General features: G+C 44.7%; 1 protein-coding gene across 2 annotated transcripts in view; it reads right to left on the bottom strand.

The window, feature by feature from the left end:
• cuedc1b (CUE domain containing 1b) overlaps window positions 1-25,227 on the bottom strand; it is a 156,365-nt gene that overhangs the window by 67,695 nt on the left and 63,443 nt on the right. The window contains exon 1 of one of the 2 annotated variants that reach the window (XM_043718352.1): window positions 22,541-22,835. The exons of the other annotated variant lie outside the window; for it this stretch is intronic. The gene's annotated coding sequence lies outside the window, so the exon portion shown is untranslated. Of the gene's footprint in view, window positions 1-22,540; window positions 22,836-25,227 lie in introns of those variants that run through there. 2 annotated transcript variants of the gene reach the window in all.

A 25,227-nucleotide genomic window follows, 5' to 3' on the forward strand; every position in this document is an offset into this window, starting at 1 on the left:
GGAAGCAACTGATAAAAACATGCTTTTTATATAGACTGCAGGATGCTAGTAGCAGTGGTCCGAGAGGAATTCTTCACCCTTGAAAAGAGATGCTGTAGATACTACATTGTATTTGCATAGCGCCGTATCTTCCAACACACTTCACTGCCAATTAAATATTTGATGAAGTATAGAGTCACTTGTTAACGCAAGATAAAAAGTCTCAAGTCAATGAAGCTGTTTCTAAGTTAACGTTGTTCCATACCAGGTGCTGCTGGCTCCCAGCATATGGTCTCAATATGCCAGCTGTAGACACACCATCTTTGCCAACAGAGGTTGGGGAATGAGTATGTCACAAAGCCAATTGTAAATTGATTGATTAGGATCAGACACTCTTTCCAGCCTGCCTCTCTGCCAGCCAATTCTTTCATTATTAAGCACGTTCCCGCGAAAAGCAGTACCCACTGCTCTGCTTTAAAATCTTCCAAAACTGCCAGCCTTCGAGACAAAACTTGTGCAGGTCACAGCGCAATGTCTCACAGTGCAGTATTCCAATTTCATCCTTAATTCTGGACATTTGATATTCCAGAGTGCACAGGGACAAAAGAAAGAGGGGGGAAAAGAGCGCATAGAGATTAGCAAAACTGAACTGAAGCATGGAACCACGCGATTTCTGTGGACACAAGCAAACACCTGCTTCCGCTAACACATGGAAAAGCAGGACAAATGTGAAATTAAACTTTAAAGGAACCGTCATGGCTTTGAAATAAATGAAGCTTAGTTTAACATTCTGATGTTGCCAAAATTTATCAAAACCGGGAACGCTTGACCATGCTCAAAGTTGAATACAGCAATCTGCTCAAAGTGCAAATCTATCACGTTCTATCTGTTCATTTCCCAATGTTCATGCAAACTGTAGTTGGCATAGGATATAGCCACAAGGACATCCCCGCAGCTCATTTATCTTTAACAAGATATTAACTTCTCTTAGCGGATGCTGTGTGACCGCTTGTGTATTTTTAGCTTATTCTGTTTTTAGTTCTGGGTCGAATCTTTCTTTCTCCAGAGCAGCCACAGATGTTGAACTCTGCAGGTCAATCAATCATTCTGTTCCCTCAGAGGAATGAGAAATGGATGGAACAACAGGTCAGATTGCATACGTCAGTGAGGATTCTGCAGTCTTCAAATCAGACTGGAGGATAGCTCCTCAGCTTGGCTCACAAATGGCAGACGCCACTCAAAAGGAACCAAGTGGAAGGTTCTGAGGGAGCAGTGAACTGCCTTTTCGATTATGGTGCAGTTTTTCCTGTCAGCACCCATTTCGCTGCTAATGGAATTTTAACTGCACACGGAATTTCCAGTTGGAAAACCACTGATTTCAGTCTGATCACAGCAGATTGAGGAAGTGAGGGCAATTTTAACGCAAACACAAAGGCGAGATGCGGGAAACTGAATTTCTTTTTTAAAAGTGCTGGAACTGCTCAGCAGGTTAGGCAGCATCTGGGATGGAAGAAACAGATTAGGTTGATGATGTTAAAACGTTAAAGCTATTTCTCCCTCCACATATGCTGCTTGATCTGCTAGACATTTCCAGCATTTTTTGTTTTCACTGAGGATGTGAACCAGTCTGGAACAAGGGAGGATTAAATATCCCCTCAGGAGGCTAGGAAAAAGACTCCTGTTCCTTCACACAGAAAAATATCATAGCTAGGACGGATACCCTTTACATCTATCATCTCCTCAGTTGCTTTTACCTGGTGGGAAAGCTCCAGTTAGTTTCCCAGTGCCTGTCCTCACCACATCGACACATTTAAATAAAGACACTGCTGCCCTCAAAAGGCTGTCTTTCTGAACATTGCAAAATAGCAGATTAAAACTTGTGAAAACAAGGCAGGTTATTGGGTGTTAGAAGACCAGATCTGGAAGTCCCGAATAGGTCCCTTATGTCAAACTCCTCCATCAAATGGCAAGGCTTTGAGTTTCCACAGCAAGGCTGACCCTTGCTTAACAGGTTCTGCACTGGGGCCTCTGAAAATGTCTCTCACCCAGTTGTGAAGAAACACAAGCAATATCGCACATCACAGAGAAGTCTCCTCGCTACAGATTACATGGTGGACCAATCACCTTAAACTCAGAAAATAAGGGGCACTCACTTGGCTCCAGATATTTGCATGTACTAAAGAAAGAAACAGTTTCTGTCATCGGAGTTTGATTAAAAACTGGCCCCGACATTTATGATGCTAAAGCTGCTCCTATTGATTATGAGATTATTTATTTCCCTCTCTTTATCCAGTCACTCTCTCTTCCCATGCCAGGAGGGGAGATATACACACAAGTCACCCCAGCAAGCTGTCAATTTCTGCTGGTGCTGTTTTTAACGCCACCGAATCCCATAATCCTGCCTCTCTCAGACAGTGAACAACAAATGACCATTAACCTGCTGAAATTCTTAGAGGGTAGACTAGGAAGATTCATAGAATCCCTGCAGTATAGGAGCAGGCTACTAGGCCCATGGAGTCCACACCGATCCTCCAAAGACATCCCACCCAGACCCACTCCCCCTACCCAATCCCTGTAACCCTGCATTTCAATGGCTAATCCACCCAGCCTACATATCCTTGGACACTACGGGCAATTTAGCATGGCCCAATCCACTTAACCTGCCCATCTTTGGGATGTGGGAGGAAACTGGGGCGCCCAGAGGAAATGTACACAGGCATGAGGAGAATGTGCAAACTCCACACAGTCACCCAAGGGTGGGAACTGAACACGGGTCCCTGGTGCTCTGAGGCAGCAGTGCTAACCACTGAGCCACCGTGCTAACCAATCTGGCTGTTATTTTCCTGGACCACAGCAGCTGATACACAGTGGGCAACCCTTGCACCTCAGAGTCAAAAGTTGTGGGTTCAAATCCCTCTCTAGAGACCTGTGCATTATTGAAAGTCTAGCCTGACATTCCCAGTCAGTACTGAAAGCTGCACTGTCCAAGCTGCCACCTCGCTGACAAAGCATAAAACTAGGGGCCAGAGTTTCAAAATAAAAAGGTCTCCCATTTAAGATGGAGGATAGGAAGAATTTCTTCACTCAGAGGGTTATTAGAATTCTCTGCCCCAGACAGCAGTGGTGGCTGGATCAGCGGAGTCAGACTGCTTTGTGATCAACAATGTAGTCAAGGGTTATGAGGAATAGGGAAGTGGCATTAAGCACACAAACAAATCAGCCATGACCTTGTTGAATTTGGAGGTAAAAACAATGACTGCAGATGCTGGAAACCAGATTCTGGATCAGTTCAGGCAGCATCCAAGGAGCAGACCTGAGGGACTGAATAGCCTGTGTTTTTTTTCTTAAGCCGAGGTTTGGTCTGCTCTCTCAGAAAATAAATAAACCCATGGCAATGTTCCAAAGAACAGCAGAGGAATGATTCCGATGTACTGGTCAATATTTATGATTCTATTATTACTGAAGATGATTAAAAAGGTTGTTATCACACCGTTGCTTGCAACGCACCGATTCGTTGCCGCATTTTCTACTTTACATCAGTGACTACAGTTCAGAAATTACCTCATTAATTATCAGAGTGCTTACAGCCATTCTAAGACCATCAACAGTAACAAAGAAAAGCAACACTGTTTTAATACAAGTCTCACGCTGTCAAATGGAATTGCTGCACCACAGGCAGTATCTAGGCAGATAACTGCCACGTCGTTATATTACATACCTAAATTATTGTCACCCTGCCCCTGAAGTTTATGGTTTGGATGCAACAATGTCAATGAGTGATGAGACTATGACACAACTACATTGTGCACATAATATGGTCAATGAGTCACAGACCTACTGTATGGACATTTCCTGAGTGTATTATTCACTGATTGCACAACTTAACCTAAGCTCAGCAGATTCTAACCTTATGGTTCTCCAATTACTTCAAAAAATTAATATATAACATCCTGCATTAGCATAGTACTCTTTAGAGTAAAGCATCCATAAGCACCACTTGGGGACTGTATCAATGAAGCATCAACACTAATCCACATGAAGATGCTAAGCCATGGACCAAAAGATTAGTCAAAGAGGTACGTTTTAAGGGGTGCTTTCAGAGGAGAACAGGGAACAGACAGCTATAGGAAGGGAATTCCAGAGCTTAAGGCCTAGGCAGCTGAAGACACAACTGCCAATGGCGGACTGATGTAAATCAGAAATGTGCAAGATGCCACATACCGTTAAGGCAAGCAGGATGGGAATAGGCTTGTCACCTTAAATGATACTCCCTTTCAAAGTACTGTGCTCTCCTCTTAGCGAGCTGGCCGAGGTATAGAGCTCACATATTGAAATCAGCTGTCCCTGAACAACATGAGACTCTGGTTTGAACTCTGGGCCTTGCGAATGGAGTCCAATTATCTCTCCCTCTCAGTTTAATTTCCGGAGCCATTTGACAACAAATGCGATGCTCAGATTTTGTTCTGTGTTCAACTCTTGTCTCCTTGCCCTTGGGTGGTATACAGTACTCCTGATATGTACGAACCTTAGCTTCTTTCATAATTAGAAAGTACCTACAAGGACCCAATGGCTCCATCCCCTTTGAATAATCTAAACTATTTCCAAAACAAAATAATGCCCAAAGACTCTTGCATAAAATCTATGCATTTTAATCATGGAAATCGTGCGGCTGTTCTGAAGGTAAGTTGTTTCCATATTTGCACAAAATCAGATTTTATTCCAGAATGGGGGTTAAAGATCAAAAATATAGAAGATAAACAAAGAACACTAAAAGGAAGAGATCAAGCCCCCCCCCCCCCCATAATCATAGCTTTCCAGGAAAATAGTTGGAATTTGTTCCTGCTCTCCATGAAGCTTATTCTACCCAGAATACCAGATCTCATGGTTCAAACTCATGCAATACCGAGTGAGGATATTGATAAACGTGGCTCACTGACAGAGGAGACTTACTTCCCAGGACAGTTAACAATCCAACACTGTGATCCAAATGAAAGGAATTGATTTCACACTTGGCCAAATGGGACATCTTTCCTAATCAATTGAAGTCATCAGCAATTACGTTTTTTATTAAATTTGGACACAATTCAACTTACACTCATCATTGAGATGCGACAGATAGATTCCACATGACATAAAACTCATGGGATACAGCCAACTGATCCAACATCCCTATTAAGGCACCAACAGGTGTCCCGAAATATGTGCCAGGCTCAGTCTGAATATTCAAAACGTGCACTTATTTGGAATTACTGGATTTCTAAACTTGAAATGTTGATTTTGAAGGCTTTTTTCTTGCACAATTCTGAACTCCTCCACCAGAATCGAACAGAGGCCAGAAGCTCACATGGTGTAGGAAACCATCAATGAAATTTTCTCCAGAGTGGCTGATTAATAGCCAGAGGGCAAACTCTCCAAGTTACAGAGTTGTTCAAAGGCTTCCTAGCTCGACAGCACCAGCTGTACCCAACGGAGGATCAAAGAGGCAGAGGGTACTTCAAAATGGGAGCAATCTTTATTTAATTTATCGATATTTAAATTAAGAAAGGCTTTTGCACACAGGAAAGAAGCGAGTATATAGGTGAAAGACAGAGGAATGTGAGAAAATGAGAGTTTGAAAGAGAGAGAGAGAGAGAGAGAGAGAGAGAGAGAGAGAGACTGAGACAGCATGCGATTGAGGCCGAATGGTGGAGTGAGTTAGGTGGAGAGAAATGGATTGACACCAGAGGAAGTGATGGATATGGGCATAGTTACAATGTCGAAAAAACATTTGGATAAGTGCATGAACAAAAAAACGTATGGAGGGAGATGGGCCAAGTGCAAGCAGGTGGGACTAGTTTATGGTCAGCATGGACTGATTGGGCCGAAGGGTCTGTTTCCGTGCTGTATGACTAAGGTTGAGTGAAGTGGAATGAGTGAGTTGAAGTGGAGGGAGCGAGTCGGATTGAGTAGCCTGCAGGAACACACCCTGCAACACCCCCAACAATGGCTTTGGGGGAGGGGATCATCTCCAGACAGTTAAACTGACCCCAACAACTACAGGAAACTGGAAGCCCACCAGAAAGTCCCAGTTGGTCCTTTTAACTGGCCTTAAGTACCTGTTAACAAGTTCAAACAGCTACCCACTCTTTGGAGGTGGGTGTCCCTGTCAACCCATCCCTCTTCTGTATAAATGGCCTGGGGACAGAGTTACTTTTAGAGCCTGCCTACCTTCAATCCCCTCCCCCTCTAAACTCACATGGATTTAAAAAAAAACAAGTTTTGGATCAGAATCAGGCACAGGCCTGTAGGATGTGGATTGTAGTGTCTAAAAATAGCAAGATATGACAACTGAACAACTTGTGTTAATGTCATTAACTATATCTGACCACCGCTGGCAATCACATGATTTGCTCTTAGCTGGTTTAAAGTAAAGGTCGCGTCACAGATTAGAAAGGTCAAAAAAACAACAGAAAGCAATCCAAGCACGAGGCTTCGTTTCCAGACAGATAAATGTTGAAAAGAATCAAAGTTGTGCCAAATCTGTTCTGAATCTTGGTGAGACTAGGAATACTGCTTCTGGTTTCAGTCATCATTAAATAAAAAGGTTACAGAGGCACTGGGAAGGTGCAGGGAAGATCCCAGAAATACATAGGTATACAGATCAGGAATGTCAGCTGCATTTCTTTCCATTGGAGAAAGAACTTTGAGGGGCATCCTAACACAGGTCTTTAACATTATAAAGGGTGTGATCGAGTGGATAGAGAAAGAGTGTTTCCTCCTGTAGGCGGTGACTAACTACAGGCTATTAATATAAAATAATCACCAATGTAATCCAATAGGGAAACCAGAAGAACGTTCTTCACTTTGAGAATGGTAACAATATGGAAATCACTACAACATCGATGTTCCCTGAAGAAGGGCTTATGCCCGAAACATCGATTCTCCTGCTCCTCGGATGCTGCCTGGCCTGCTGTATTTTTCCAGCACCACATTTTTCAACTCTGTAGTTAAGAAGTGGCAAGACAGCTATATGAGGACATGGAGAAAGGGGAAGAATTGTACATTGCCATGAATTTTGGGGGGGTGGGGTTTGAGTGGAACATAAATGCTTGCATGGCCTCCACTGGCCAATCTCCATGAAGAATATCCTATCTGATTTTAATTTGGAAGACTATGTGGGTTTGGGTCTTTTTAATGTGGAAAGCTTTCATATCTCACTGTTATATGGTAGTAGACATCAGTTATCATTGCCAAAGTTGCTATGGTATGCAGCGATATCACTCCAGGCATTTCCAGGTCTGCACAGAATAATGCAATGTACAGCCAAGACACCCAAAACTGTACCTGAGGTGTGTTCTCCTATGCATTACAATATTGGTTTGTTCCACAGTATGTCCAGCTTCATGACCAATTAACATGGGATATGGGTATCACCGACATGGCCAGTATTTACTGCCTATCCTTAACTGCCCTTCAGAGGGTGGTGGTGGTGGTGGTGGTGGTGAGCAGTGTTCCTAAACAGCTGCAAGCTATCATGGAGGGAGGTACACCCATCATACTGTTACTATGGCTACATTGCATCTTGTCAATGGGACACACTACTGCCATCACACTCTGGTATAGAGTGATTTGGGTCCAGTGGCACTAAGAAGCGGTGATATAGTTCCAAGTCAGGATGGGGTGTGGCTTGAAGGGGAACTTGCAAGCAAGGAATGTTCCTGTGTATTTGTTGTCCTCTTCTTTCTTGTCAATGTTTCTCAACCTGTTCCCTCTGTGCCCACATTTAGATTGTTGAAAACTGGCATGACCCCTCAGTGAGAACTGAAAGAGCGGGAGACAGGCATACAGTGTTTATAAGTTGGTTGGAACCCCAGAGCAGCCAGAGCTTATGGCCCCTGACATCACTTTGGGTAGCTCTGGTTGAGGTAAAGGGTGCAGGTTTGGAAGGTGCTGTCTAAGGCAAGTTTGTTGATCAGACTTGTTCCTGGTAATGGTGGGACTGCCCCATGGAAAGAATTGGCCAAACTAGGCTTGCATTCTCTAAAGTTTTGAAATATGAGAGGTGACCAAATCAAAAGTCCCTTAAAAGGGATAGACAGAGTAGGCGCAGCCTCAGATGTTTCCCAGATTGAGAAGTCTGGAACCACAGGGCACAATTTCAAAATGGGGAGGGGGTGTAGGGGCACTTAGGTCTGCCATGAGGACAATCTCTTTTACTCCAGAGGTTAGGAACCTTTGGAATTCTCTACCAGAAAGCTGTGGAAGTTCAACCTTCTGAGTATGTTCCAGGCAGAAATTGATAGGTTTCTGATTCACAGCGGGATACAGGCTTATTAGGGTGGTGTGGGTAAATAGCATTGAAGTATTTGACCAGCTATGACCATGTCAAATGACAGGGCAGGCTCAATTGGCTGAATGGTCTTCTCTTGTTCCTGTATCCCTATGAGTTGCTACATTGCATCTTGTCAGTGGAATACACAATTGCCATTGTATTCTGTTATAGAGTAAATGAATGTTTAAAAGGTGGTGGATGGGATGCATGAAAATCAAGTGAGCTGCTTTGTTTTGGGTGAAATCATGTCACTTGAGCGTTATTGGAACTGCACTCACCCAAGGGAGCGGGGAGTATTCCATCAACACTCCTGACTTAGCCTTGTAGATGCTAGACAGTCTTTAGGAATGAGGAAGTGAGGTACACGCAGCATAACGCCCAAGTTTCTGACCTCTCCTTGTTGCCACAGTATGTGCCTGCTCTAGTCTGTTTCTGGGAGAAAGTGAGGACTGCAGATGCTGGAGTACCAGAGTTGAAAAATGTGGTGCTGGAAAAACACAGCAGGCCAGGCAGCATCCGAGGAGCAGGAGAAACGACGTTTCGGACATAATCCCTTCCTCAGGGCACCACATTTTCCAACTCTAGTCTGTTTCTGGTCAATGGAAAAAGCCAAGCTGTTGATACAGGGGGATTCAGCATTGCTAATGCCATTGAATGTCAAGAGTGATGGTTAGATTCTCTCTTGCTGGAGATGATAATTGCCTGATGTAAATATTACTTGCTACTTATCAACTCAAGTTTGAATGCTGTCCAGGTCTTAATTCATATGGACACAGAATGCTTTGGTAACTGAGGAGTTGTGAATGGTGTTGAACCGTGAATATCCCCATTTCCCACCAAATTTTGGAAGGAAGATGATTGAAAAAGCTGCTAAAAATGGCTGGACCTCAGACACTACCCTGAGGAACTCAAGATGACTGACCTTGCTTTGTACTTGGGATGACTCCAACCATCCTTGTGGAGAGTGGAGAGTTCTCTCTGCGAATCACACTGACTTCAGTTTTGCTGGGGTTCCTTAACACAACAGTATGTCAGATGCTACCCTGATGTTAAGAGCAGTCACTCTCGAGTTCAGTTCTTTTGTTCATATTTGGCCCATGAGTGAAGTGAGACCAGCAGCTGAGTGTCCTTGGCAGAACCCTGAGCATCAATTAGTGTTGAGTTAAGTGCCACCTGATAGCACTGTCAATAAAACCTTCCATCAGAGGAGAAAAAGTGAGGACTGCAGAGACTGGAGATCAGAGCTCTTCACCCACTATTCTCCAGTCCTGCACAATGCACTTAGCATGTGTGAGAATAGGGGTTTCTGCAAACTACTAGTTCACTACTACTAAGAAGGCTGCTTTTCATTTCTCTAAAGATATTGGTCTTGAATTCAGTTAGGCAAGAGTGAGGACTGCAGATGCTGGAGATCAGAGTCAAGATTAGAGTGGTGCTGGGAAAGCATAGCTCGTCAGGCAGCATCCAAGGAGCAGGAAAATCCATGTTTCGGGCACAAGCCTAATGAAGGGCACATGCCTGAAACGTCAACTCTCCCGCTCCTCGGATGCTGTCTGACCCGCTGTGCTTTTCCAGCGCCACACTTTTTGACGACTGATGAACAAGAGGAGACTAATAAGATGGTAATTGATTAAGATAAATATTACCTGTTTTTGTGGACAGGTAATAGCTGAACAATTATCGACGTTGCTATAGCTTTACTGGAGCAGCTTGGCTTAGGGCACGGCTAGATCGGGGAGTATGAGTCTACAATTGCTGAAATGTTGCAGCGTCCCATAGACTGTGTCTTCAATGTCTTCCGCCATTTCTTGAATCAAATTGACTGAAGACTGGTATCCATGGTGACGAGGACTTCAGGAAGCGGCTGAGATGGATCTCTCAGTTGGCACTTCAGTCGGAGGATGGTTGCAAATGTTTCAGTCTCACCTTCGGCACAGATGTGGTGAGCTCCCCATTGTTGAGGATGGCTTTATTTGTGGAGCTTTGATCTGAACAAGGCTCCACAAATCCGAAGCACACTTTCCTTTCTTTTATATTTCCAGCTCCCAGAGATAATTGTGAGTGACACTTCAGTGGAAAGCAAGAGCTCAAGGTCTCGAAGAATATCAAAAGGAAAGGCAAAACAAAAGGAGGGAAAAATTCAAAGTAACAAGTAATAACACAGGAAGAAAAAAGCATTAGTAGAGAAAGATCTACAAAGAAGTGGATCAGTGAATAGGAGAGGCTACGCAAGCAACAGTTAAATAATATGGATTATGACATGCATGATTATAGGTTACAGAACAATCCACCTTCAAAAATAACCTGGTAATCTTACAGGTCCTGCAGCACACAATTCCCCAGTCTCAACAACTGAATTAATACCTCTGACAATTTAACTGTCACTCAGTAGACCTGAAAGCAACCACATAACTAATGTAACACCGACTATCTCTCAGAACTGGGGTCCACATACACTGACAGCTCAAGATTAACTCAACCGGTGCTCAATCTGGGGAATGATTAAGTTTATCAGATCAGGTATCTTCATGGTCACTGCAACATTACATATGAAACGAAAGCACTGGGGACCACATGCACCAAGCACCGATGGTCACAGGATGTCTCGCTGCATCAAAACATTTAGTCCAAACGTCTACATATAGTCTGGGCCACGAGGCGGGGTTATGTAACTTCACGATGAATTTGCATCACAGGTGCAGATTCATTTGCAAATATTTCTTAACCTCATTTTGATTATGCTGAGGATTTCCATGTTCCTGTTTCTCATTCCTGGCATGGCAAGGCAGAGACTAGAGACAAAGTTTATTTATCAAACGTGCCTCAGTCGGTAGTACTCTTGTGTAAGAGTCAAAAGGTTGTGGGTACAGTTCACAATCTATATTCTAACAGAAGTTGATTATCCACAGAAGCACTGCTGCACTGAAGAAGGTGCTGTTTTTTTACTTGAGAAATTAACCCTAGGTCCTGTTACTCCACCAGGGGGACACAGGAGATTCCAAGGAACTATTGTAAACAGCATGGAAGTTATCCACCAGCTCCTGGCCAATATTTAACCCTTTGTCAATATCACAAAGAGAGATGATTAGGTCTTTACAAAATTTGTTTTGGTAACTTGCTGTGCATAAATACGTCGCCATATTTTTATATTACAACTGCATTTCATCCGTTGTAAGGCACTTTGAAACATCTGGTGGTCATTTGGGTGCTACATAAATGCAATTATTTCATTTTTAAGTAATAAAATTGATTAAATTGCAGTAGATGGAGTTTGTTAGGTGTAAATCAATCAATCAATCAATCATTTAATTTCCCTTCACTTATGTTCTTGCTTTAATTTTTAAAACGGAGGCCGCTGATAATCTAACTAGAGCAATCAAAACATTTTAACCACCCCTTGTGTCAGCCAAGAACCAAATCACAACATTCACTATTAAGAGAATCAACTATTGAAAAGCATGGCTTCAGGTTAGTTGTTGGGTCTGGGATATCAATTTCATGGGATTTTTCTACATGTACCTCAATTAACAACAGCAGAATTGGATTCAACAAAATGTCAACTTCTTGGAAAGTAAGAGGGCTGTGTCAGAAACTGGATCAATCACTAATGGGCCTCTCCAACTCAACATCAAACGCAACCACCTCTGTGCCTCAGCAAACATCAGATTCATTAGATTTATGTCAACAAAGGCACATTCATGTCTTTTTATTGCAAGGCTTAATTATAAGCAATTATCAAAAACTGAAGCACAATTTAGAAATAATCCCCAAATGTAAAGATTTTAACTTCATGTTATGTCAGATAAATGCATGACTAGATATTGGAATAAATTGTCCTGAAGGTCAAGAACTAGAGGCTATAACCTTAAAATCAGATGAACTCACTCAGTGGCAATGTTAGAAACACTTACACACAAAGATCAGGAAGTCCCTTCAACAAAAATGTTGTCAAGACTAATCATCTGAACACTACTAACGCTTTTATTAAAGGGAGATGGAATCAAGGTGGGTAGTTGGAGTTAATTAAATCAAAGCTGAGCTGTAACTTAAGTGCTAGAATAGGCTTGAGGGCACATTGGCCAACTCTTATGCTTCCTTGTCTCCATCTACAAATCTGGTATCAGTCAGCTGTGTGTGGATACTCATTGCAAGCTGCGTTTCCACTAACTACAGGCAAATATGTCCATGGCAGCTGGGAAAAGGGATATATCATTGGTGATGGGGACTGTCCCACAACCAAATAACCTTTCAACAAGCTTTCATCACTGATGTCAGAGTTCTATAGTCAGGGCCATTATCACCATCTCCGAGACCTTGTCTCCAGTTCCATCACCTGATCATTGATACTGTATCACTCTACAGTTTCTCACCCAGCTCCATCCACCTTTAATTTTTTTTCATTCAGTCATGAGATGCCTGGGCCAGCGTTTATTGTCCATCCCTAGTTACCCTTGAGAAGGTGGTGATGAGCTGCCTTCTTGAACCTCCTTGCACTTCAATCCTCTCCCCAGAAGTATAGTTATTCCCAGTCCCCTTTAAAATCTGGGAAATGGTTTCTTTCCCTCCTCCTCTTGATGGTGCTAACCTCTCAATGAGGGGAAATAATCGCCAGATCTCAGGGAATTGCGTCAAGTGGCTATTCTACGTTCGAGTGCTTTTAGTCCAGTCACAGCTATTCCACAATTGAGCTCCATTCTGTTCTCACGTCATCATCAATTACCCTCAAAAGGTTCCCAGCAGGAATAATTGCTGCAGGAGGACCAAATACGGGGGAAGTCTGGATAAATTGTCCCCTGTGGAGAGGAGTGACTCCATCATAGGCAACAAACTGAGCCTGCAATCTTTTTGGTCCTGTGAATCAGACGCCATGATAGTCGATTCTTCTCTACCTCAGGCCACCCTTCCGGACCTCATTCCACTCAGGTTCAGTGGATTCTGAGATGGCGGATAAATTCAACATGCGACCTGCAGATCCTTACCACCTGCTGCTTGGAAGGTGAAGTAGTTGGCTTGTTTGGAAGTTTGGAGACAGGCAGAGGCAAAGCCAAGGCATCCTGGGAAGTCCCCAAAGCCTCTCAGTGGCTTCGGTGCCATCCTGAACACGCTCTCTCTGTCTCCTAGGAGTCTGTGAGGGGTGTGCGTGCTCGTTCACCCTCTTCAGGATATTTCGAGGAATCCCTAAAGCATTTCTGCTGTCTTCCTGGAAGTCCTCTGCCACTTCAGGAGTCTGGATTTAGGCATACAATCGAGAAGTGACCCCCTCCCCCCCAACACCGGTGAACTGGTTTGTAGTAATTATAAAATCATGAGGGGCATGGATAGGGTAAATAGGCAAAGTCTTTTCCCTGGGGTGGGGGAGTCCAGAACTAGAGGGGAAAGATTTACAAGGGACCGAAGGGGCAACTTTTTCACGCAGAGGGTGGTGAGTGTATGGAATGAGCTGCCAGAGGCAGAGGGGACAATTTAAAAGACATCTGGATGGGTAACATGAACAGGTAGGGTTTAGAGGGAAATGGACCAAGCGCTGGCAAAAGGGAGTAGATTACTTTCGTATATCTGGTCGGCATGAACAAGTTGGGCCAAAGAGTCTGTTTCTGTGATGTACATCTCTATGACTCTATAATTAGCAGTTCAATACCCAGCAGGTTAGTTTGGGAATGATGCTGGTCCTCATTTCTCACCCTCGGATCATCTGGGGATTGATTATGTGGCGTACGGCACTTCAGCGCCTCAAGCTCTGATGCTTTGATTTTTGGGTGCCAAGTCCTCTCAGGGGCCAAAGTTCACAGCACTCCATAATACAGGCCCAGAATGCCTGCAGCACCTGGTGCACACTGTTCATAGGGTTTAACAAGGCCCTACTTAAAATGTAAATTAGAGGAAATCTCCAGAATACACCTGGAGTTCCAGAACTGAATCAATTGCAAGCTCTGCAATTGGCTTCCCCTCTCTGTCCTCCGTGTGAAACCTCCATTTTCATGCAGGCACACCTCCCCACCCCCACCCCTCCCTCTCCCCCACCTAACCCGGTCTCCAATCCAGATTGTCTCTCTGCAGAACCACACCGTCTCGAAGGATAGGCTATTGGCACACAGGCCTCATAACCTCAGCACTCTCTCAGGGTGTCACTGCACACTATTCAGCAGCAGGGATAGGCTAACCCCCTCCCCCCACTGCGATGAGGGAAGCTAATAGATGTTTACAGCACAGAAGGCGACCAATTGGCCCACCATATCCACGATGGGCAACAAAGATCTGACAACATTCCATTTTCCAGCTCTCGATCCACAGCCCTGGAGGCCACAAGTGAGTATCCATACATCACTAAAATGTTGAAAGTTTCTGATTTAACCATTTCAGGCAGTGTCCCCTCACCCACTTAGTGAAACAAAATTCTGTTCGACTCCCCTGGTAGCCTTCTGCCTTTTAACCTTAAATCAATGCCCCCAGCTATTGACTGCTCTACCAATGGAAAGCATGCCTTCGTTGTCCGCCCTATCTATACCTCTCAGTCAATCGGGTCCTCTTCACTGTTGCAAGGAAAACAACTCCAGCTTACTCAATCCTCCCTCATATCTCAGGGCCATTGACTACGCAATTCCCTCACTTCGTGAGCAAGAGCCACTACAGAATGAAATCATCCCAAAAAGACAACAAGCTACACAAGCCAATCTCTTGACAAATAGTTTCAGTCTAGTTGCAGGAATTAACCTGGGACTTAACTATTTTTCATCAACTCGTTGGGACACACTATGACACATCTCCGGGGCTACACCTAAATGCGCTGACCTAGAGACAGGGACATTACCAACTGTGCCACAAGACCCCAAAATCTTTTCCACTCAGCTTGTCTGTGCATGTTAATGACACACCCCTAAGCCAGCTGGGACCTGAACCAGAATTTTCTGATCCCAAAGGCAGGGACACTACCATGTTGCCACAAGAAACCCTCATTTCCCCCCCCCCCCTTCCCAGTTTGGGATTTAGAATCAGAAGTATAACTGCCTTGTTAATCTACCACTTCTGGCAATTCCTTCAGATTTGGGGGCACGGTGGCTCAGTGGTTAGCACTGCTGCCTCACAGCACCAGGGTCCCAGGGTCGATTCCAGCCTCAGGTGACTGTCTGTGTGGAGTTTGCACATTCTCCCGGTGTCTGTGTGGGTTTTCTCCGGGTGCTCCGGTTTCCTCCCACAGTCCAAGATGTGCAGGTCAGGTGAATTGGCCATGCTAAATTGCCTGTAGAGTTAGGTTCTGGATTAGAGGTGCTGGAAAAGCACAGCAGTTCAGGCAGCATCCGAGGAGCAGTAAAATCGACGTTTCGGGCAAAAGCCCTTCTTCAGGAATAGAGGCAGAGTGCCTGAAGGGTGGAGAGATAACCTATAATCCAGAATCTGGTTTCCAGCATCTGCAGTCATTGTTTTTACTATAGTGTTAGGTGCATTAGTCAGAGGGAAATGGCTCTGGGTGGGTTACTCTTCGGAGGGTCTGTGTGGACTGGTTGGGCCGAAGGGCCTGTTTCCACACTGTAGGGAATCTCTATAAAAAAAATTTTCACTTTAGAAACCCACTTTCTATCAAGACACTGAATGGTTGAATTGTCCATCAGCACTCCAAATATGCTAAATTGGCACAATGAAGCCCAAATAAGGTTGAGGGCATCCTTGCTGATTTACAGCAGGAACCTGGCATGGAGGGGTGATGGGGAGCGAGCTGAAAGGGGAAGGAGAGAGAACGTATTAGGCATCCGGCTGAAATCAATGCTGGCCATCTCGTAAATTGAGTTGGCAGCTGCAAGAGAGAGTCTGTAAGCTGCAATGTGGAGCTCCTCTGCACACAGGGAGCCTCAGGGACACACTGGTTACTGTCAGAAGGATCCGGGAGCTCAAGGCAGCTGTAGCCTGGACAGCAGATGGAATCAATTGGAAGTCAGCAGCAAGAAACATTCCCCACCCCTCCAGCCTTGCTTCAGTCTGCTTTCAACTGTTTCTCCCACTCGCTCTGTACCATCCATCTATTGTGCACTTCAGAATGAACACACTTTACATCCAAAGACAGCCAGAGCATCTAATCACAGTAACAGATTATAAATGCAGCTCGCTCCATGGGAAGGACCAATGGCTTAAGAAATTAGAAAAGTCTTTGGTGAAATCTGACAGTCATGCTGACAACTGGAATAAATCCCATTTTCCACATTTCATCTTTTCCAGTCTTACAGCTCCCAGAATTCTTTGCGTTCCTCCAATTCAGGCATCTTCACAGACGCCAATTTCCTTCGCTTCAGCATTGTCAGTCATGTCTTTAGCTGCCTAACTCTGACGCTCTTGAATTCACTGCCTAAATCTTCACCAGAATCAACCCTGCTTTAAAACTCCCCTGAAAGCCAATCTCTGAGTCACCATACCTCTATTGTCAATTTTTGATGGGTTACAATTCCACGAATTGGCATGGGAATTCTTATTACATTAAAAAGGTGCCATATACACACAAGTTGTTGTTGCTCATCAACCATTCCATTATTAAGTCTTGTAAGGTCTTCTCATTAAATAAAAAGTCACCTTTGTGCAAATCACATGGAGATTGTTACAGATAGGGTTAGCGTATTAATACATGCCGTATGTCTGTGAAATGTTTCCCGTCATGTCAGAGTGACTGTCCTCTGTACATCTAAGAATAAGGAGTAAGCTAATCAGGACTAGGATAAGGAAGAATTTCTTCACTCAAGAGTTGTGAACCTGTGGAATTCTGTACCACAGAAAACTGTTGGGGCCAGTTCATTAGATATATTCAAGAGGGAGCTGGACGCGGCCCTTGCAGGCAAAGGGATCAAGGGATATGGAGAGAAAGCAGGAGTGGGATACTGAAGTTGCATGATCAGCCATGATCATACGGAATAATGGAGCAGGCTCAAAAAGCCAAATGGCCTCCACCTGCACCTATTTTCTATATTTCCACGATCGCCTCCCACCACAACTCACTGAGCAGTACAGATTCTTCAGGCCCAGAAAAATCACAGATTTTAACTGCTAACCATACAGAGTTGACCTCTCTCAGTCAGATCACTAATGGCATGTCACCACTGGCCTCAGTACTCCCAAGTTAGGAAGGTGGAAGTTTGAATGGTCCTTCATTGAATATAACTAAGGCGGAGACAAGACAAATTGTTGACATCTCAGGGAATTGAGGGATATGGGAAATGCGTACCCAAAGTAGAGTTGAAGCCAGAATGTGAGACATCATATTGAATGGTCAACGAATTTGATGGGCTGAATAGTAGACTAATGCAGCTATTTCTTGTATTCTTGTACCTGCTGGTTTCTTTTTAAGGTCAGAAGTCACACGACACCAGGTTACAATCCAACAGGTTTATTTGAAATCACAAGCTTTTGGAGCGCTGTTCCTTCGTCAGGTGAAGTAAAGTGCACAGACACAGAATTTATATGCAGAGAGATCGTACAAATGCTGCGAGTGGAAGTGCACAATCCAACAGCAGCACCTCCGCATCACAGTTTCTTTTTAAATCATAGATTTCTTTATGGAAAGGATTTTGGGAGCAAGTTAGGTTTCATGGAAAAGGATTTCACACAAATGTAAAACAAAATAACCAGACATTGCAAAGACAGTCGAGATCTGTATTAAAACTAACTTTCTCATGCAGATGAATGGTTACCTCTTCCCATTGTCTGGGGACGAGGTCATTATCACCACACGTTTCTGTCATTGCGCTCCTACCTTTACTCAATTTCCCAAACGAACATCTCTGGACAACCCCAAACATCCCCTCCGCCCTGTGGCTGACCACATCAACTCCCCCTCACACTCCCTCAAGGACATGCAAGTCCTGGGCCTCCTCACCGCCAAATCCAAGCCACCTGCCAACTGGAAGAAGAACACCTTATCGTCCTCCTCAGTGCCCTTCAACAACACAGCATCTACATTGACTTCACCAGTTTCCAAATCTCCCCATCTCATCCCAGATCCAACGCTCCAACTTAGCACCGCTCTCTTGAACTGTCCTACCTGTCCATCTTCCTTCCCACCTATCTGCTCCACCGTCCCCACTGACCTATCACAATTAACCCCCACCTGGTCCACTAATCGCATTCCCACCTACCTCATCCCCAGCCATTCCCCCCACCCTCCAATTTATCTCTCAGCCCCCCCATCCCCCTGCACATTCCTGATGAAGGGCTTATGTCTGACCCATTGACTCTCCTGCTCCTTGGAAGTTGCCTGACCTGCTGTGCTTTTCCAGCGCCACACTTTTCAACTAATACCCAAAGGCCAACTTCAGATGATTGAAGAGTCATAGAATAAGAAAGATGCACAGCATGGAAACAGACCCTTCGGTCCAACTCGTCCATGCCGACCAGATATCCCAAACTAATCTAGTCCCATTTGGCCCATATCCCCCTAAACCCTTCCTGTTCATATACCCCCTAAACCCTTCCTGCTCATATACCCCCTCCAGATGCCTTTTATGATCTTAATATTTGCAGCACCATTTCAGTGGGCACAATTTGGAAGATGGAGCATCAAAAAGCTGGAGGCTGTCAACGGGTAGGGGGAAGCATCTCCTTCCATTGGTCAGTTAATACTGAGGCCTGTAATTTTCTCTTAAGTTATCAGTGAGACCAGTGGCTCTCAGTTATTTATTCACAAATGCTACTGTACCTTCAGCAAGGGGCAGGAACATAATAAAATGTGAATGTGCAAAAGTTTAAATTTGTGTCAGTTTGCCGTTCGTTTTGTAAGAACAGCACCTCACTGTCTCCCTCACCACTGACATGCACTGACAGGAGGGAATTGCACAATTAATACAAACCAAACCTCACTGCAGAAAGTCAGCAGGGCGCACCGGTTCACTCCAACTACCCACTTAAGAAGGTGTTCAGTGTTAGCCACTGAACTTTTTCCTCCTCCAGGAATCGAAATTAGCTCCTTTGGTCCACAAGAAAAACTGACAGGAACCAAGCCATTAAAAATAAATGGGTTGCCATTGACCAACTTCTGGTCACTTGCTCTCCCTGGTCCATAAAGGAACCACTTGTGATTTGCAAGAGAAGACTGACCACAGCCTCAAATCCATCCAAAGTCCAGATGGCTGAGGTCAACTACATTGCTCTGTCTCCTGCCCAGTTCAGATGAGTTGGCATGGCATGGACAAAAGTCTGAATATCGGACATTCCTGCTGCGTTTGGCCCTGCACTAAGGAAGGGACACATCTGCGCGCTGTCATGACAGTCTAGCTTGGTGATGTTCATCCTCCCTCCTGAAGCTGCTGACTCATGCTCTGGCTCAACTACGCATTCCTGAAGCAGCCATTCCACATTCCTGAAGCAGCCATTTTTACCCCTTCGTCATACCCGCTCGGCCAGTGAGGACTGGTGAGCTATTCAGCAGCAGGAAGCATAACGGCTCAACCCAAACACCTCTCTTCATCTGTTTCAGGCATTTACATGGACTAATTGATTGGGTGGGTGGGTGGGAAGGAGGGATGTGGGGAAGCAAAGGGATGTCACTGTATAAAAATTGCAGCTCTCAACAACTGTTCTAACGTTTCTCTTTTCCATCCAGGAGACATCAATTACGGTGTCTCAAATCATCGGCTCCGAGATCAAAGAAGGCTTAATTTTGTCAGGTTGCTGTTCTGAATCTCTCAGCAACACAATTAATGGTATTTTAAACATAAGATCACTGGAGAGGTGATTGTCTGAATTATAGACAGAATAGGTACAGAAGGCAGAAGTGAGTACTGTAGATACTGGAGAATTCCCAATAAAGGGCTTTTGCCCAAAACGCCGATTCTCCTGCTCCTCGGATGCTGTCTGACCTGCTGTGCTTTTCCAGCACCACACTCCAGAATAGGTACAGAAGGCCATTCAGCCTGATCCAGCATTCACTTGATTATCTTTCTCAACAGCACCAATTGGCATTTACTTTGCCTCTCCCACACTGTAAGCAGTCCCAAGCCCCTTTCACAGGACCACATTACAAGTGAATGTCATTTAACCACACACAGCAAAAAAAAACTGTGCATACGGTAAAATCCCACAGGCAACAAGTGGTTGGTTCACTGATTGATCTGCTTTGGGTGTGGTTTCTCTAGACAAGGAATGCTGGCCCCTCCTCACATCTACAAGGAAGAAACTCTGGCATGAAGGTAAATGTTCTACATACAGAACCTGTAAGGCACTACATGTGGTGGAGAACAATCAATCCTGGCTTTCCAAAGGGAAACAAACACCTAAAGATTACAAACAAAAACACGGGAAAGGGCAAGGAAGTGGGACCATCCCGGTTACTCTTTAACAGACACGTGCAGGTCCGACAGGTCAAATTGCCACAACGATTCTATCAATCCCAAATAGGAAAGTGACACAAGCCTTTCTGACCCCCTGCAGTCTCAATACAGCAAACCTGCTCCCGCCACTTTAATTCTCACCTTCTGTGACATGATGTGGAGGTGCCGGTATTGGACTGGGGGTGAACAAGGTTACAAATCACATGACACTAGGTTATAGTCCAGCAGGTTTAGTTTCTACTTCCAAATGTGTGATTTTTTAACCTTCTGTGACATGACTGTTTCGTGCGGAAATCGCCCATTGAGAGGCATTCCCCTTTGGGAAGAGGGGCCATCAGTAACTCACTTATGGCATTGCTGACGGTAAAGTGAAATAACTTCAACTTGTCAACTGTGGGTTCTGCTGAATCCATTTTAAAAGCATGCCAACTGCACCAGCTGTATTCATGGCCAATGACCCATTCTCACAATATGCCAACTATGCATCTATTTCTCTGCCAATCCATCTGTGCAAGGGTAACAACTTTATTCATCATACCAAACCAACCTTCCACAAACACACGCCCCCCTCACCACCATCCATATACCTGTTCTGCCAACTGTCAGTCTGTCACAACAGCTGCAGCGTGGTTGAACTGATGGAACACCGACCAAACTGCTTAGACTTCAGCGATAGTAGCCTTCACGCGGTTTTTCCAATGTCAGAATTACACCCCCTTGGTTAATGAAAGCACCGAGCTGACCACGTGCAGGGAATTAGCAATGACTCAGTAAGCACATCCACATTCCCACGGCAACTGGAAAAAGGAGGAAACAGCTACTCGATGGGCAATTCAGCCAAAACAGATCTTGCCCTCATTTTCCAGCAATGGCCGGCAGACAAGAATCCAAAGTAAGCAGGCTAACTGATATAATGGCGTCTAGTCTGCCACTTTCAAATCCACTGGTGTAGTTCCAGAATCGAGGGAATTTTGGAAGACAGCGCATGCAGTATTTTTACAGCCACCTCCTTTCCAACTCTAAAATGCAGGCAATATAGGGGCATCCTGTACCATACTGTGGTCACTTTGCTCACTTGCACAATTGGCATAAACATTATCTGTCTGACAAGGACAAAGCATGCCATTCCCAGCCTATCTTCCTGCTCATTATCACTAACCAGAACTTCCTCACCCATGATGTCTGACTGTTTTCTAGATCAAAGTGTCCTATGTCCCTGATGCTCCAAAACCTTACACTCAGTTCAAAAGCTCAAAGCTAAAGTTCCTCCATTTTCGAGGAAGGGTCCCTCCTCCCGTGACATAAACAGATTTCTCTCCACAGATGTTGCCAGATCTGCTGAGCTTTTCCAGCAATTTCTGTTTTTGTTCTAGATGCAGATACTTACTGCAAATGTGGTTGTAAGGGAACACAGCACTCTCTTTAGTTAAACGAATTACTTTATCAAGTTGCATTTGCAGGTGAACTAAGTGCCTATTTCCTTGCATACAACATGAATGGTGGAGCCAAAAAGTAGCATTTTTATACCACGTTCCACCTCCCCACCATGACCAAATTCCCAGGTAAAAGCACACCGTGACAGCAGATACTGTTTACTCTTACACACCTTTCTGAACCATATCGAGGTAATGGTGCTTAGCTTACCACTCGTTATAATTAGCCCCTCTCAGACAATCATTCTCCGCTAACTGTCAAAAGCAGCAAATTCTGTTCAGTTCTGAAGTTGTCAGACTGGACTCGAAAGGTTTACTCTGTTTCTCTCTCTCCCCCACCTCCTCACAGATGCTGCCAGACCTGCTGAGTTTCTCCTGCATTTCCTGTTTTGATTTCAGCTTTCCAGTACCACAGTAGTTTGTCTTTATACTCGGTGTTGAATAAACTGCAGATTCTGTGCATTGAACTGAGAAACTAAACAAGTTAAGCGAAACTTCAGTTCGACACTACTCACCCACAGTTCATAGAGAAATCCACCAGCACCAAATTCTCAACATAAAACCTTCTGGTGGGGGGAGGGGAGAGTCTATAGATTCAGTTTGGCAGTGACCACAGCATTCATCGTTCAAGAGATCCGGGAAGTAGAAATGGAGTTTAAATTACTTCAAAATAAATGTACTGAGGGAAGAAAACAACGGTACTTGGACATTTTCTGCATTATTAGTTCTCCCAGGTGGATTCTTTTTTTGAGAAAGAAAAAAGTACAGATAGTTCACCGCCTATAATTAACTACAGACTTCACAGTAAACCACACAACTCCTATCCTCCCAGTAACTCACGATAGCAGATGTCAGTGAGTCCACCCCTACACTGCCTGGTATCAGATTTCATGACGTCCCCAGTGAATTTCCCACACTCGAGCCTCTGCACCTTGAGCAAACTTCAGTCCCCACTCCCGCCAGCCATTCACACCCTCAGAAACCTTTCAGCATCTTACATGCCCCCTCCCACAGCCCTGTTCATGTCCATTAGAATTGTCACTCCTGCAAGATTTTCCTGCAATCTCCAAGAATCGAAGATTCATCTCTAGCTCATTCCCAAGAGAAACAAAAATATGGAGGGACATTTTTCCACATTCATCCTTTCAAATACTTTCGTGTATTGGTTATGAAAAACACGAGGTAGGGGTGGGGAGAGATGGTGCAAGAATCCCGCTGTGTCATTGATAGGATGAATTCAACGCAGTAACTGGAGACTGTTTCCATTATTCAGCTGCTAATGGGACATCCATTGGAGGGAGCCTTGTAATGAAACCTCCAGGAATTCATCTAACCAGAACTGACAATCCTACACTGTTTAGTTCATCACGTTTGCTGATGCTAATATCAACACCTCTCTGAACGATTGCAAACAAAGGCAACATCTTGCAGTTTGAGGTCCATACAAATTGAGGTCCCATTAAATGTGATTTGAATGCAGCATTATGATAATTGTATGTGAATTGGGTTTAACTGTATGCAAGTGACATATCATCATAAAATCATCACCATCATCGTCATAGAATCCCCACAGTGTGGAAGGAGGCCATTCGGCCCAACAAATCCACACCATTCCTCCAAAAAGCATTCCACCCAAACCCTGTAACCCTGCATTTCCCATGGTTAATCCACCTAAGAGCATTTCAGAGAACATCTCTGGGACACCCACACCCACCAACCCCACCGCCCTGTGGCTGAACACTTCAAATCCCCCTCCCACTCAGTCAAGGACATGCAAGTCCTGGGCCTCCTCCATCGCCAAATCGTTACCACCCAACCCCTGCAGAAAGAACGCCTCAGCTGAACAGAGAGACCTTGGAGTGCAGGTTCATAGCTCCTTGAAAGTGGAGTCGTAGGTAGATAGGATAGTGAAGAAGGCGTTTGGTATGCTTTCTTTTATTGGTCAGAGTATTGAGTACAGGAGTTGGGAGGTCATGTTGTGGCTGTAGAGGACATTGGTTAGGCCACTGTTGGAATATTGGTCTCCTTCCTATTGGAAAGATGTTGTGAGACTTGAAAAGATTTACAGGGATGTTGCCAGGGTTGAGGATTTGAGCTATAGGGAGAGACTGAACAGGCTGGGGCTGTTTTCCCTGGAGCGTCGGAGGCTGAGGGGTAACTTTATAGAGGTTTATAAAATTATGAGGGGCAAAGTCTTTTCCCTGGGGTCAGGGAGTCCAGAACTAGAGGGCATAGGTTTAGGGTGAGGGGAGAAAAGATATAAAAGAGACCTAAAGGGCAACTTTTTCACACAGAGGGTGGTACGTGTATGGAACGAGCTGCCAGAGGAAGAGGTGGAGGCTGGTACAATTACAGTATTTAAAAAGCATCTGGATGGGTATATGAATAGGAAGGGTTTAGAGGGATATAGGTTAAATGCTGGCAGGTAGGTCTAGTTTGGGTTGGGATAGCTGGTCAGCATGGATGGGTTGGACCGAAGGGTCTGTTTCCGTGCTGCACATCTCTATGACTCTATATTTCGCCTTGGGACCCTGCAACCACACGGGATGAATGTGGACAAAGTTAAAAATCACAACACCAGGTTATAGTCCAACAGGTTTAATTGGAAGCACACTAGCTTTCAGAGCGATGCTCCTTCATCAGGTGATTGTGGAGGGCTCGATCGTAACACAGAATTTATTGCAAAAATTTGCAGTGTGATGTAACTGAAATGTGGATTTCAACAGTTTCCTAATTTCCCCTCCCCACCACATTATCCCAGTCCCAAGCCTCCAACTCGGCACCGCCCTCCGGACCTGTCCATCAACTTGCCCATCTATCCACTCCACCCCCCTGACCTATCACCTTCTCCCTCACCTTCATTCACCTATCGCTTTCTCAGCTACCTTACCCTCCAGCCCACCCCCTCCCATTTACCTCTCAGCTCCCCCTGACCCACAGGCCTCATTTCTGATGAAGGGCTTATGCCCGATTGGTTGATTCTCCTGCTCCTTGGATGCTGCCTGACCTGCTGTGCTTTTTCCAGCACCACATTCTTGACTCTGATCTGCAGTCCTCACTTGAACACGATGGGCAATTTAGCATGGCCAATTCACCTAACCTGCACATCTTTGGACTGTGGGAGGTAACCAGAGCACCCGGAGGAAACCCATGCAGACACGGGGAGAGTGTGCAAACCCCACACAGACAGTCGGCTGACGCT

Source organism: Chiloscyllium plagiosum, chromosome 28 (genome assembly GCF_004010195.1).
Source record: "Chiloscyllium plagiosum isolate BGI_BamShark_2017 chromosome 28, ASM401019v2, whole genome shotgun sequence".
In the NCBI taxonomy this organism is placed as follows: domain Eukaryota; kingdom Metazoa; phylum Chordata; class Chondrichthyes; order Orectolobiformes; family Hemiscylliidae; genus Chiloscyllium; species Chiloscyllium plagiosum.